The sequence below is a fragment of the Passer domesticus genome, chromosome 2, assembly GCF_036417665.1.
Source record: "Passer domesticus isolate bPasDom1 chromosome 2, bPasDom1.hap1, whole genome shotgun sequence".
Classification (NCBI taxonomy): Eukaryota; Metazoa; Chordata; class Aves; order Passeriformes; family Passeridae; genus Passer; species Passer domesticus.
In genome coordinates, this window is record NC_087475.1 from 103,330,931 (window position 1) to 103,345,826 (window position 14,896).

The following is a 14,896-nucleotide window of genomic DNA, read 5'->3' on the forward strand; positions in this document are numbered from 1 at the left end:
GTGACTCTGGAAAGGGCTCTGTACTGGACAGCTCTTTTTATGCCACTGTGCAAATCAAGCATAGTTGACTGAAGCAGAGAAAAGGCTATGAATGCTCAACAATACCCAAAGGAAATGGCAAGACATCAATACCATATATAATGCACCTGCAGTCCCTCAAAGCTCTGCAGTGAGAAAGCCCTAGGAAGCAGAAGGTTTATTCATAGACAGGAAAGTGGCAATGTGTCATTGCTTAAATCTTTAGACTGGAAGCTGGCTTGCTCTAACTGCTACAGAGAATTGCACAACAGATTTAGGTTTCACACAGGGCAAACCCTTCCCACTTCACCTACACAGCACAACAGTGCTGTGGGGGATGTTCCAGGCACTGCAAGTGTGTGAGGAAAGAAACTGGTGAAGGAGGGTCAGGGTGCAGTCCTTTGTGGAAAGAGGCCTGTGACACCATCATGCTCTGTGTGTGCATGAGCATAAACAAGGTGAGACTGGCATACGTGATATTCCAACTTACTGGGATGACTGAATAGGACAAATATTGCGTTTAAGCTCTGTGGTATTTTGCCAGGAAGCAGTGCTTACAAAAAGAAAATAAGCCAAATCAGCTCAAAGAGAAAGGGGAAAAAATCCCCTATTTCACCCAGAAATCAAGTCTTCCTTATAATTTCCTTTATAGCTTTTCAGCTTTCTAAAGATGTCCTCACTTTCAGGAGCCAGCTTTAAAACACAGCATTTTAACACATTGGCCAGACTAGAATCAATGTCTTGATGACTAGGGAACATGCAGTATACTTCTAGCTTAGTAGATGTATTCAACTCTCTAAGGAAAGATTCAAGATATCATCAGTATTGGACAGATGCCCTTGGCTCTGCAGTCAAGAGGGCACTTTCACAATGTGAATGAAGGTGGTGTCCATAGTTTCTAGTTCCTGTAGTTTCTTTCCATAAAGCTGAAAAATGTTTGGATCGCTGCAAGAAAAATGGATGAGGTTGAGACATAGAGAAATATTTTGTGATTAGAATATGATTATCAAGGTAACGGAACTGTCATGGCAAATCTTAACAGGATGAACAAGCTGCTCAACTTTGCTTGATTCGATCAACCCAGAAGTTCAAGACAACTTTTCCCATCATCTTAAAGTTCTAGTCTTCCTCAGTGTCCTGGTTTTGGAAGGAATAATTAAAAAAGTAGTGGGAACAGTTCTGTGTTTTGGATTCAGTATGATAACAATGTTGATAACACACTGATATTTTGGTTGTTGATAATTAGTACTTCCCATAAATCAAAGACCTCTCAATTTTCCATGCTCTGCCAGTGGAAGCACAAAAACTGTGAGAAGCACGGCCAGAACAGGTGACTCCAGCTGGCCAAAGGGATATTTTGTATCATAGAACATCATGTTCAGCTTACACAGGACTCTGGGGAGTCACCCAGAGGATGGGCTGATTGTAGTATGGAGATGGGTTTGGCATCAGTCAGTGAGTGGTGAGCAATTGAGATGTGGCTCACTTGTTTTTATTGAGTTTTTATCTCTATCTCTCTCTCTCTTTTTTTTTTTTTAATCTCTCTCTCTCTCTTATTACTATTTTTATTGTATTTTACTTTGTTTCAGTTGTTGTACTTCTCATCTCAACCCATGAGTTTTACTTTTTTTTCCCCTGATCCACCAAGCTGAGGGGAAGGTGGGCTAGCAGCAGGTGGTGCTTGTTTGGTGCCTGGGGTTAAACGACAATACTTGATTATTTCACCAGAGTTGAAGAGATTGCCAAATTCTAACATCCCTCTGGAAGATACAAAGCTGTTTTGATGACTCATCTAGCAAATACAGCAACTACTGCCAATTAATACTAAGTCAGAATACAAAACTTTGGAAAATTAAGGCAAAGGGAAATAGAGTTTAAGACTAGGAAGTGTTTCAAAAAAACCCATAAAGCATTCAGTATGATTTGTAGATTCTCCTTTTTGTCTTAGACCAGCCAGAGAGATGATTAATGCTTTCTCATTATTTCTTAACAACATTTGGAATATAAGCAATAGGAAATAAAGAAGAAAAACCAATGTAGAAACATTTCTTCTTATTCCCTCATCAGACATGCTCAAAAGAAAATACAGAAACTCCACAGTAAGATTTATATTCATAAAAAAAACCCCTGGAAAGTTCCAATCAGTGCCTGCATTTAGGATTTTAACTTGGTATACATGTTCTTTAAAAAAAATAAATTATTACTTGCTCTGTTCATACTGGGATTTAAGAAGTGCAAAGAATTTAACTAGCTAATGTGTGCTAACAGCTTAGCACAAATAAGGCAGCATGTTTCCATGATGTATTAAAAATCAGTTACCTAAACCTCAAGCTCCTTCTTGCCATTATGCTTAACATCTGTTAAAATCATACTGCCTTGTTTTCATTGGGCTGGTAATACACGCCCCAAAGACAGCTTCCCCTTAAAGCTCCCGTGAGAACGACCCAGAGGTTTAGCTATGTTGGCAAAGCCATCCTAAGTTGACATTCTGCTGATGCAGTGGTAACGTGCTTCCTTTCTCTTCATTCCTCCAGTAAACACTCTTGGCAAAAGGATTACAAGGCCAGGGAGCTGCATCTGCACTTTGGCTCTTATAGTGTCACACTCAGCATCGCCTTTCCTTGTGCCTGTGACCAGAGTAGCAAAGGTTTATAGCACGGCCCTGATCCTGGGCACAAGGAGGTGCAGGCTGGCCAGCAGGGTGGCAGATTGTCAACTGCTGCATGTCAATTCCCACAGACAAACTGAGGCTCATCCTGAAATTGTCTTGCTTTGGTTCATGACTTCTGAACATAGTGTAGGAAAGAAAATGCTACCTGTTCCTGTACCTGTGTGAATCCATCCTGATTTTTCTTTCCCAAATGATAGCATTTTGTAAGAATTTCCCCAAGCCTACAAGCTACTTTTACATTACTTCAATTTAGGTTTTCAACATGAATTCCAAAAGAAAATTCCCTGTCTCTCAGGTACAGCAGCATGTTAGCCATACCAACCGCCCCTTCAGAGAAAGGGCTAGTCCCTATATGTTCATCACTTCCTTTGTGCTGTTTCTCTGCTCAAGTGGCCAAAGAACAAGCTATTTTTTTCTTCTGCTCTTTTACTTGCTCAGACGGGACAGCCACCCGGATGTCACTAGGCCAGAGACCTAGATGGTGAGGCACAGTGGTGCCTAGTCATGCACCAAAAACTATCACAGAGTCTAAAAGAGGATCTTAGGCCCTGGTGACATATTCACTGTGTGTGCTTCCTCTGCTTTATAGCTGACTCACATGGAGAACCACCAGGCTCTCTCCAGAACAGGAAAAATAACTGCATATTATCTGTTTAAAAGCCTCATAATCCTCAGGCAACAACTGAGTAGTAACTGCAGTGACAGGCAAAATCTTTCTGCTTCACATTAATAAACCCCAACACAATATTATGGCTTGCTGCATCAAAGACTTTTACATAAATGACCTTCTTTTTTTTTAATTTTTATTAACAGTAAAACAAAGAATGCATGTGTGGAAGGACTTGGGTGTTTAAGGCTTTGCTTAGGTTTGCTGCATCATGTTGATTCTGAGGAACTAGACTATATCACTGGAAATAAACAGAAAGTGAACAAAGAGTAATAATGGGGAAAAAGCAAATTATCTCTTTGTTTTGGTGGTCTGATATCTCATGTCAGACCAGGGGAAAAGTCTCTTCCCCAAAGGAATATTACTGTTATTTTTTTTTTCTGGAGACCAACAGCCAAGTGTCAGTTGTGAAGAGTCACTGCTTGCCCCAGATATGTTTTCTGACATAGGGACACACAAAACCACGATGGTGGGGAAGTGACATGCCAATGCCAGTTGCGTCTTCTGCAAGTGCTTTTTCTCTACATTGGAATAATACAATTATGAAATTAAGAAGCTTTCTGCACATCTTGATCTTATTCTCACAAATGACATAGACAGAAAGGCAAAAGGCAGCACCCACTCATGATGTCCTTACTAAGTGGCAACTTCTTCTCCCCTGGGAATGGCTGTGCAATATGAACAGATTTAGACCATTTCCACAGATGTCCTGGTTCCTGTCTGGGTTGTAGGTCAGGCCATGAGGACAGAACACACCAGATAAACTTGTGTTTGTTTGTTTGGATGGCCCTAAATTCTCCCCTCTGCATTAAACTCCAGTCAGTGCTGTCTCACCAGGTGCTATGCCTTTGCTGAAGTACCTTAGGGAAACCACTCAGATTTTTGCTGGGTAGTTTTGCAGGGATAAACACATTCCTCCAGGGTAGCTGTGGGGTTCCACTGACATGACACTGGCCTTGGATGAAGCAAGGGATGCCTTAGGTTGTAGAACAGCCAGGAAGAATGGCTGGAAAGATAAGAGCACTGAGGCCTTCAAACTAGAGCTCTCATGAGGGCTGGTGATACTGCTGCTTAAACAAAGTTTTTCTTCAAACTGGTTGAATTAAACAGTTCGGCTGAGTTGGTTTGAGCTGACTAGAAATACAGTACTTCCCAGAAAAAGAATAAAATGTACTTCAAAAAAAAAACAGGAACAGCAATAATAAAAGAGTTGAAAATCACACCTTTCCTGAAGTTTTGGGAAGCACATTTTTCACTTTAAATCATTGTAGACAGCAAATTTCAGAGCTTCTTGCCCTTGCTAGCTCTTCCTACTGTTTTCTCTGCAATATCTTAGAATTGGAGCTTTCCATCTCTCTTCATTACCATCCTGATACTAACATTCTCTACAAATGCAGGCAGATTTGAACTTTCATTAGAGAACTCTAGCAGCTGCTGAGGAGGGAGAGGATTTTCTTTTTTTTTCTTTCTTTTACAACAATTAAAAAGAAGTATCTGTTTCTGTGAAAACTGTGGACTGGACAACATCTTGTAAAAAATATTACTGGCTGAAAACTGGCAGTTGCTCCATCAGTATGACAGAATAATTAAAACCAGTATGACAATAATTAGCACTTCTATGGTTCTTTTCATCCATGGATATCAAAGCACTTCACAGAAACAAGTGCAGCTACCTCAATTTTTAAAGCTGAGCTCAGAGAAAAACAAATCAGAACTTCTTCCTTGTGGAAAATTCCAACAACTTCATCATAGGTATTCAACCTAAATTAGAGATAAGAGTTGAAATATTTTTTTTTAAATTTCAAAAATCAAGAGTGCTTAAATAATGTGCCAAGGTTGATTAGGAAATGTAGCTGTTTTCAATGGAGCCAAACGTTTTGCCATTCCGAATTTAGTGCATTTTGGTTTGAGTCTCTCAACAATGCATCTGCTTGTGGGAAGGGAATGCCTCCTGAGAGCTGTAGTTCATGTTTCCCCACTGAACTTGATAACTCTATTAGTTAGGCACTGCCTGTCCCCATCTTTCCCTGTGGCTGGGCCTGCCTCTCTTGATGTTCTGCAGAAAAACATCATCAAAACATTCCTCACTGCCTCTAGAATTGTCAGAGAAGAGGAGGGCAAGTCATGATTGCTACTTACAGGTGTCTCACTCCCAACCAAACCTGTTAATATGATTTGCCAGGAATTACATACCCAGATACTTATTGATAAGGCACCTGGGTAACATGTCAAGTACCACAAAAAGCTTCCTTCCCAGTGAGGCTGGAAACGTGCATGGGACCAGAAGGATCTTGAAGAAGCTGGTGCTTTTCTAGAAAAGCCCATTCTTATTTACTGCATTTCCTTACCTGGCCTGAGTGTCTCATTGCTTCACTTGTGCTCCCCTTACACACACAAAGGGACAATTTATCTTGGTGGTCCCAGCTAAAGGCTGCTGAAGCAGGGACTTTGACATCTGATGAAACAAGATTGAGCTGATTAAACTTACACTGTTTTCTCTGACTGTTCCTTTAATAATTTCAAAGCAACAAGCCACAGGCAGACTGCATGTTCACGAGGGAGAAATCAACAGGAAGCAGTTAATACTTATACCAATTTAGCTAATGGTACTGAAACCAAAGTAGATGTTTGGAGGCACAGAGCATGTGGCAACTGAACAGTATCAGGTTCAGCTGGTAATTCATGATTGCACACACAAACAGCCCAGTTCACTCTTTAAACCTGACCTGGTAAATCAGGATGGGTATATGTAAATGAACCTGGGGAAAGTCAGGTCCAAAGTTTGCTCTCACAAAAATATCTTTTACCTGGATTTTAGTGTACTTTACAGATTTTTTTTTGCCCCCATAGATGTTTCTGATACCATGGCTGACTGTAAAGCCTGACAGACATGATATGGTGCCCCATTCAGAGATGTGTATTGTATTAGCCATTCATGTGTGTCAGGTCTACAGCAGTACTTATTAATTCTACACCTGAGTTACACCCACGGCACAGCTTAACCTCAGTCAATGAAACCATCCAAAACTAATTCCAGCAAATAAGCAGAGCATTCAAACAAACAAACAAACAAACATTTCTTGGTAAAAGCCTAGCTTGAAAAAAGCTTCTCAGGCCTATATTTCTCTACTTGTGTATTTACATAACCGAAGAAAGAAACAGGAATTTCCCCAGCTCTACCTGCAAGCAACATACTCCATCATCTGAAATTTGAGGTATTTTGAAAATCTTCCTAATTTCTAGATATAACAAGTGAACGATGCATCCCTCAGACCTTTAATTCTCAGTTAGGAAACAGGGAGCAGACTTTTAGAACCATCATTTATGTGAAATGTATTAATATACATTCCTCTGTCAAAACATAAATAATGTACTGGGACAGTGTCACCTTGTGGTTGCTTGCTGGCATAGCGGCCGGCTGAGAGGGGATACTCCCTGTACTTCTCCCCAAAAAGCCTTCACTCAGAAACGTCAACCTTAGGAATTTTTTTGGGGGGATTAAACAGAACCTTCATTATCCGCCCCGTCTGCATCATCTGTGCAGCCCTTAGCAGCTCTTGCACGAATGTGTCCTAAAATCCTCACAGAGGCACAAAGGCATTAAACACCTGGGACAACTCCACAACTTGCACTGGCTACAAAATTCTAGGAGTTATGTGAAGAAGGAAGCTGCCTAGTTCCTAAATAGGAGCTGTGACATTGGATAATAAAATACCCCTTGTCCCTTTTTTCATCTGCCTTGCATGGAAAAGTTCCAAGGACTGGCACTGGATTTTGAAAACTGCTGTGTATGAATAGGAAAACAGACAGCCCTAATTCAAAGTTAGTACTAAAGCAAGGAAATTCAGACACCAAACTGTGTTCTTAATGGAGAACTAATGGATGTTAATTAACCACCAATTGACAAATAACATATTTACTGTAGTTTAACAGCTCTGCAAATAAGCACCAAGTCATTTACACATGTTTAAACCTTAATAAATATATTTGCAGTCATTGGCCACTTAAGCTGATTTTCAAACTGTCCCCTACAGTAAATCTAAAAGGATACATTTGGTCGCAAAAGTTATTACACATTAATTAAACATTAGCTCATTGCAGAAAACCAAATAAGTTGATAGTAAAGGACCTCTTTAATCAATACTGGGTTATTAAACAGCTAGCAGAAGCCTTACACAAAAATTCATAAAAACCCACCATGAGATGCAGCTTTCTCTCTGCACCCTCATCCACACCTTTGCAAAGCTCTCCCTGCAAAGGGAGGGTTCTCTGTGCAGAGGTGGGGAGGGCCAGGGTGGCCTGCAGCAACATCACTGCAGGCAGTGCTCCAAGCAGCAGGTTTCCAGAGTGATTTCACTGCAGATAAACATGCAACAGGATTTTAAAAAGAAGTCCTTCTGAGAAGAAGGCATGGGATAGAAGAGTGGGTGGTGACACTTAGGAGGAAAGGTGGTGTGATGAATACTTGCATTTTGTGAATTTATTTCATTCAGTTCTGTGAGCCTTTCATTTGATTCCTTTTCCTAGCCTTCTCAGTTTGGACAATACCACCTTCTCTTCTGCTACTACATTTGCTGTCCACTCAAAATGGGGCAAGAAACTTCTCTGCAGTTTTCACCATGATCCTGCATTTCTCCTCTCATCCTATTCCTTGATACATCCCTTAAGATTGCTTATTAACTGGAGCCGTATATCTTGCTCTGAAATTACTGCATTTGCTTCCCAAAGGTCTCTGGTGAGGGTTAAGCTGTTAGTGTACGTCAAGTGCTTTAGGATCCCATACAGAAAATGCTGTACCTAAAGAAAAGGTAAACACCACCTCCCTTTTGTATAATCCTTACAGGAATGCACAGCATAAAATCAAGTCCAGTGGTATTTATCTCAAGTAAATTCATTCTCCAATGCTGTTGCAGAAGCCTCCAGTGGAGGGAGCTTAAAATAACTTGAAAAAGCTTTACTTTTGAGAGCTTAATTAAATCATTGTTTCATATTTTATACAAAACAGAGAAAAAATTCAGGAAAGAAGAAAAGGAAATAATCACCATTCATCAAATGGGAAAAGTCAAGACCAAATGGTGAAGAAGTGTTTTCAGACTTTGAGAGAATACAAATAGTGTGAAATAGAAAGCACAAATTAAATTAAGAATCATAAAATTTTCTCTGTTTGCACAGCTCAGGCAACACTATCTGGATCCAATTTATTATCAGTCTCAACAACAAATAAGCTCACATGATTCCCAGGCTGAAATAACCTTTACTCATTTCACAATAAAACTACCATAGGGGTCTGGTAAGCAAAGATGAATTATAGCTGCCTGTCAGAAATAATGATGATAATCCTTCCCACTCCCACAACACCTGAGGATTACAACCACCTTCGCAGACAACACAGCAATCTCAAACACACAATGTAACATAAATGTATGTCCTCAACAGGTTCAGATGGAGAAACTGAGGCACAGGCAGAAGAAATTAATTGCTCCACAATCACAGTGTTACTCCAATCCCTGTTCCCACCTTGGCCTCAGTCCCACAAGAGTGGTAACAACTCCACTGATTTCAGTGGATTTCTTTCATTTATGAGCTGCTGTCACCATCTCAACAGATGGATTGCAGCAGCACTCAGGCTCTGTGATTATAGACCAGTGTCCTCTCATGTTACACAAAACAAATCAAAGGAGCTGAACAAGATGGTATTTCCCTGTCCCAGTGTTTACAACGGAGATGCAATTGAATCCCTTTGGATGGTGATTGTGCCTGGAAAGGATGGATCTATAACTATCTGGCAATCCTCACAGATGTGAGGATTGATCACCCATTGGTGGCTGGGGTGAGTCTTCTCTAATATTGTGGGTCTATGTTGCATTCCAGTGAGTGGACCTGGATAGGAGCATACTGGCTGTGACTTCCTCCAAAATGTGCAATTTCACCTGTGGCATAAGGGAGCCAAGACCCATAGTTGTGAAAGCTGAAGCAAAAGCCTATTTTTAAGCCCTTGTAGGCATGTGCATGGAGGGCTTTGCCTCTGGTAGAGCCTTAGCACAACAAAATCCTGGCTAGTCCACACCAAGCTCCCTCCAAGCATCCACAGGCTTGGCTGCAAGCCCTTCACTTGCATCCTCAACCCAAACCTTCCCTAACTGTGTCCCTATCTCACGTCCAGATTTCCTGCTGAGGGTATAACATTAATAACAAGAAGGAAGCCAAACAACAGCAGTGTTTCCAGGAAATTGATACCTCTGCATCTGGTGTACTTTGAAGGCACCGGGCTGTTCTGCATTCATGAGGCACAACTCACATCATATCTGTCAGCCAAAGACATCCAAGTCAGTTGCACCAAGCTGCCTTTTTCTTCTCAGCTATAGACAACTGTGAAGTCCCCCTCTTTCCCCAGATGTTTTTGCATGCCTCATTGCAAAAAATAAGCGTCTGTCAAAACTGCCTGTGCCTCCTCCCAGGGAAACAGTAGCCAGGGGCAAGGTGTGTGGGTGGGGCGTCCTTTTTAGAATCTGCAGCCTCATTAAAGTAATTGGCATCTGGACTTGATTTGGGAAGCTCAGTGCCAAAGGGGCTTATGGGGTAACTAATGCTGTGGAGTCAGAGCCAGAAACTTCATGGCAGGCTTCTGAATGTGGTCTCTGGCAAGATCTATGCAATGTAATGACATTATGGCTTTGCCATACATTACATGCAAATTAGAAGAGGCTGGCAGCCATGCAACTGGCATAGCACAGCAGCAATCATCCTTACAGGATGTAGAAGGCAAGGCTATTCATCCTCAACCTGTGCACAGGGGTGGGAAAGGGAAGGAAAATCTCCCACAGTACAACTGCTTGCCTCCTTTCCCCTCTGAGTCACCTAATGTGGTGGAAGATGTTTCCCAGTGCCCAGCTCCTGGTGTTCCTACCTTATTTTTCAACTTTACCAGAAGGTGTGATTTTTTTTTTTCTTCCTACATCTATCCAAAATTCCCTTCAAAAGTCTGCTGTTCTGTCTCTGCTTCTTCCCAAGCATCCCCTCCTTAGCACCAAATAGCTGGAGGATATGCACAACAAAATGTTTGTGTGCAGGTGCAGAGCAGTGATGGATGCAGACAGCTGGCTGGCCAGCCAGGACTTCACCTGCTTTGCTGTTGATGAACTACTCTTTCTCTACATTAATTGCTTTTAGTGTCTCCCACCATTTAGGCAGTCATCTTCTCCTCTTTAACCTTTTGTATTTTCTCTGAACTGTTTGGCCTACAAAATCTACAGAAAAAAATCCCCAAAATCACACAGAATATTCTGATGACAGAGGACAGATATCAGCCTCCTGGTCCCCTATTTTCAAAGTGATGACTACTAATAATTTGGGGTAATGTTAATGAAGGGAGCACTCATGCCTGCTATAATTTATTGTTCTTCTAGTATTCTTGTGACTGCAAAGACTCACAGTTTCCATGATGCAGAGACACAAACCAAGGCAAAAATACAGAGAAACCTTAGTCAGAACTCTTGCTACAAGTTCACAACCAACTCACCCAAAGCCAAATGACCTTTATGTCACCAATGAGGTAAGAGTGATAGTATTCTTGTTCATGTCATATACTCCCACTATTGCTAGCTCTAACCTAACCAGAGTGTCTCTTTCAAACAAAGTAGGCTTCATTAATAAAGGACTTCAATGTGGATGCTACAGGCTTGATAATTCCAATTGTCCAGCCTGCTACCCAGCAAGCTTCCCCCAACACACCATTCCTCGCACTGTAGGGCTTCACAAGGCAACAGCCCCAAATGGCTCCACAGGCTGATCACAGCCAGACACTATCACATACTGGGACTCCAGCTCCCATTTGCAAGACAACCCAAACACCTTTCAAGCTCCCTACTCTCTGCAAGACACCACCGAAGAGCCTCAAGGCAGAGAGAAGGCAGTGGTAAGCAGTCTGAAAAGTACTCTGTTTTAGGTATTCAACTTGAACATTACCCTGGGTGTTGGATTAATGAACATAATCTGTTCATTAATACAGCTATACTTTTTTTCCCCCACTGACTTCAGTGTTTCTGATTACACCAGAAAGCAATATTTTAGTCTAAACCAGCTTTGGTCTTTAAAGTATCTCTGGATCAAGTCCAGCTCTTTGCTACTGCAAACAATTTCATTACAGACATTTTCAAAAGCTGTGATGAGTAGCAAACTGCAGAACTTAGACGAATTGGAGGAAACAAATTCTGCTCCTTCCTCATGTCTTCTGATGGAAAAGCTACGTTTGGGATGCTGTTCAGAAACAGCTTGTGTAGCAACACCAAGGATGCCATTCTATGTCCTGGTCTGCTCTTCTCAACCTGTTTCCAGTCTGAGGGATAGCTCATTACCATACCAATGATGGGGATAGGGAAGAAAAGTTCCTCAGATAACCTCCTCCACTTCCAGCATTGGAAGAAAAATGATCCCTAAAAGGGAGCAACAATCAATGTAAGCTTAAGTGATGAGTTATATTGCATTAGTAACATTGATAAAACCAAAGAAGGGAATAGCCCTCCACTAATTAAAAGCAGTGTCTGTTTCCCAGGTGAAACAGATATCTGCTGCAGAAGTCTATAAAAAGAAGGAAGAAGCACCTGAGTCTGTATCTTGCAACATTCATATGGCTAGAGAAGGGAACATCAAGAAGATATGACAGACAAGGGCTGAAGGAGTTAAAGCCCATTTAAAAACTGTATGAGTAGCATTTAAAGACCAGGTAATATTACAAGTATAAATACTTGTCAAGTGAGAATTCTGAATCAGATTAGGAAGTTTTGTGCAACAGTGGCACCCACATTGGAGTCAGGAAGGCCTTCATCCCATCTGGTGTGGGTATACACCTTATATTAGGTGCAGGTGTGGAAAGAGGGGCACTTTGACCATTCCAGACAGTAGGTTGCTAGACAGAGCCATGGCAAATGTGATGTTCTGGAGTCATGCAAAATTCAGTGACTATTATATTGATACATGACAGATGTTACAGAAGCACAGAACATTCAAAGACCAGTGCATTAACTTTATAAATATTACATTCATCCTTATGGCTTTTTTAGCAATTATATCCTTGGTAAACCAAAGTAAATTTTCTGAACATCTTGAGACTCTGCAGTGGGCTTCACCTTCCCATAGAAAAAAACCCCGAACCAAATGAAAAGTAAAAAAGTCACTTAATTTTTGACCAATATCAAACAAAACAACAGTGCCAAAGTTATGAAACAATACGAGCTCCTGGCTGGACTCAAACATCTCTGACTTGAACAAACTCCTGGAGTCTCTTTGGGAACACTAGTTCTACCTGTACTATGGAAACCTGTTTTCCCCAGGATCCAGGTGCATGCCCAAGTTGTGACAAAATGCCCACAACATAATATTGGATTCCTCTGTGAGATATTTTTTAAAGTAGTTCAGTTTTTTGGTGGTTTTTTTGGGGTTTTGTTGTTGTTTGTTTTTTTTTTCATGGAAAGGAGAGTAGATAGCAAGTGGATGAGATCCATGGTGTACATGTGTCAAGCAGAGTGCCACAAAATGTAGGTGCCCTGAAATATAAATTCCACTTTGACAACCACCTGTAGAGCTTGACAGATTAATATTATATTAAATTAGGGAGCTCATAATGATGAAGAAGGTAGTATGGAACTACTACATAGCATTGGTTTTGGAAGATTTTAGTGGCAGTCAAGGTCTTGCCAAGAGCTGAAAAGCCATTCCCATCAGCTGCACCTAGGCCAGACAATGTCTCCCTCCAACTGCTTGGCCATGGCTGAATCCATGGGTTCTAGCAGGGATGGGAAAGCAGCTTAAAAAATAATCTGCTAGACTCAACCCTGCTCACAGCCTCCCCATGTGCCACACATTGTATGGCACCTGAGTCATCATTTACAATTGTTATCATTTCCACAGCTTGCTGTTTTCCAGCTGACCTCACCCTGACTTCTACTGCTGCACCAGATACCCATGCAAACAAAAGCTTTGTCAGCCACGCAGAACTTACTTTCCTTATTGCCCATTTCACATTATTAACTGCATATCCACATAAGCTAAGGAGATGTAATTGCAGTCAAGTTTCTCCTTTGGTCCAAAGATTCTCCTGAAGTTCATTAACATTTGTACTGTAACTACTGTTGAGCTTGCCACATTTTCAGTCAAGATTTCAAACCAAATGAGGTTACCAAATAATGTCTTCATAGAGAATGCAGGGTAATTTATACATTGAAATTAAAGATTAAAGCTTAATCTTAATTAAATCTCACAAAAGTTCAGTAAAGCTGCCCAAATTATAAAATATAAAAAGATGTATTGATTATTTGAGAAATGGAAATCACATTTAATAAATACAGGAATGAGCCATTAAGGGAATGGAGAGACCAGAAAAAGCACTAACTGGTGATTAAAAGAAGATAAATATTTATTAAATGTTGCTGTGATTTATTAAGCTGTGTTGGGCTAAACAAATGTAATTTGATATCTGAATCATATCTCATTCTGATACAGTCTTCATTAAATCTGAAGTCTTGGCTTTAAATGGATATCATATGTTCCCTTCAGTTCTTAATCTCTTTGAAATATCAGTTTGATGCTGTGGAAGACGTTGAAAGTCACAGGGACTGAAGCCTCCTGCGTATCAATGAGGTTGTTTTGCACTACAGGCGAGCACTCACTTCCCATTCCACACTCCCTTCTTATCCAGGACCTGTTGCAACTTTGTCCCTTGGTGACAGGGCAACGTTCAGATTTTAAAGCCACTCTTGTCAAAAGGTCAGGCAGGAAGAACACAACTTCAAATTTCAATCAGTCCTCCAACAACAAGTGTGGAGGTCTGAGACAGCACAGCCATCACTGGTTTTAAAGCAGGAAAGCTGACTGCCACGCTAACACAGCCACTGCCCTGCAGAGCACCAGAGCAGGCTGAGCATGAAAAAACATCGAACCCCTTGTCAATACAGTAATTAGTCAGGCAACAAATAGCTCTGTTGATGCAGCTTTCCAGTGGAAACGTTAATCATGCAGGAGCTGAAAAATTCATTCTGCCGAGGCTCAGAGAGCAACCTTATCTTGGGCCCCTCACAGAGGGAGGCAAGGGTCTGGTGGAGCATGGCACTGTACGCACATGAGGTGTTTGAATAAGAATGTTCCTCGGGGTTAGGTAGCAAGTTGTCTCTGTCTTAAATTCATTCTCATGCTCTCTTTTCAGCCTCTATTTAGAAGAAGAGCTCCTTGTTGAAAATTACTGGCATAAATGAATTGCTGCTGATAATTAAATTTGCATAGACTTAAAATTATGTTACAGCGCTCCTTCCCAGTGCTACAACACTGAGTTATAGACTGCTAGTGAGACTCATTGCCTTTCCACTGTGAACCTCAAAAAAGGTTGTGTGAAAAGTAGCAATCGACTTCTACAAGTTTGCTTGAATTTGAATATTTCAAGAACTCTAACTTCCTTTCCAATGTTCTTGCCCCTCGCCAAAGGAAGTAAACAAACCCCAAAACAAACAGGAAAATAAGAAGTGAGGATGTGAAGTCTACCCCTGCCAAAA

At 41.0% G+C, this 14,896-nt stretch overlaps 1 long non-coding RNA gene across 1 annotated transcript in view; it reads right to left on the reverse strand.

The window, feature by feature from the left end:
- Positions 1–775: 775 nt before the first annotated feature.
- Positions 776–14,896, reverse strand: part of LOC135294639 (uncharacterized) — a 58,101-nt gene continuing 43,980 nt past the window's right edge. Inside the window, exon 4 of the long non-coding RNA XR_010356736.1 lies at positions 776–963. This is a non-coding gene — a long non-coding RNA (uncharacterized LOC135294639). The remainder of the gene's footprint in view (positions 964–14,896) is intronic.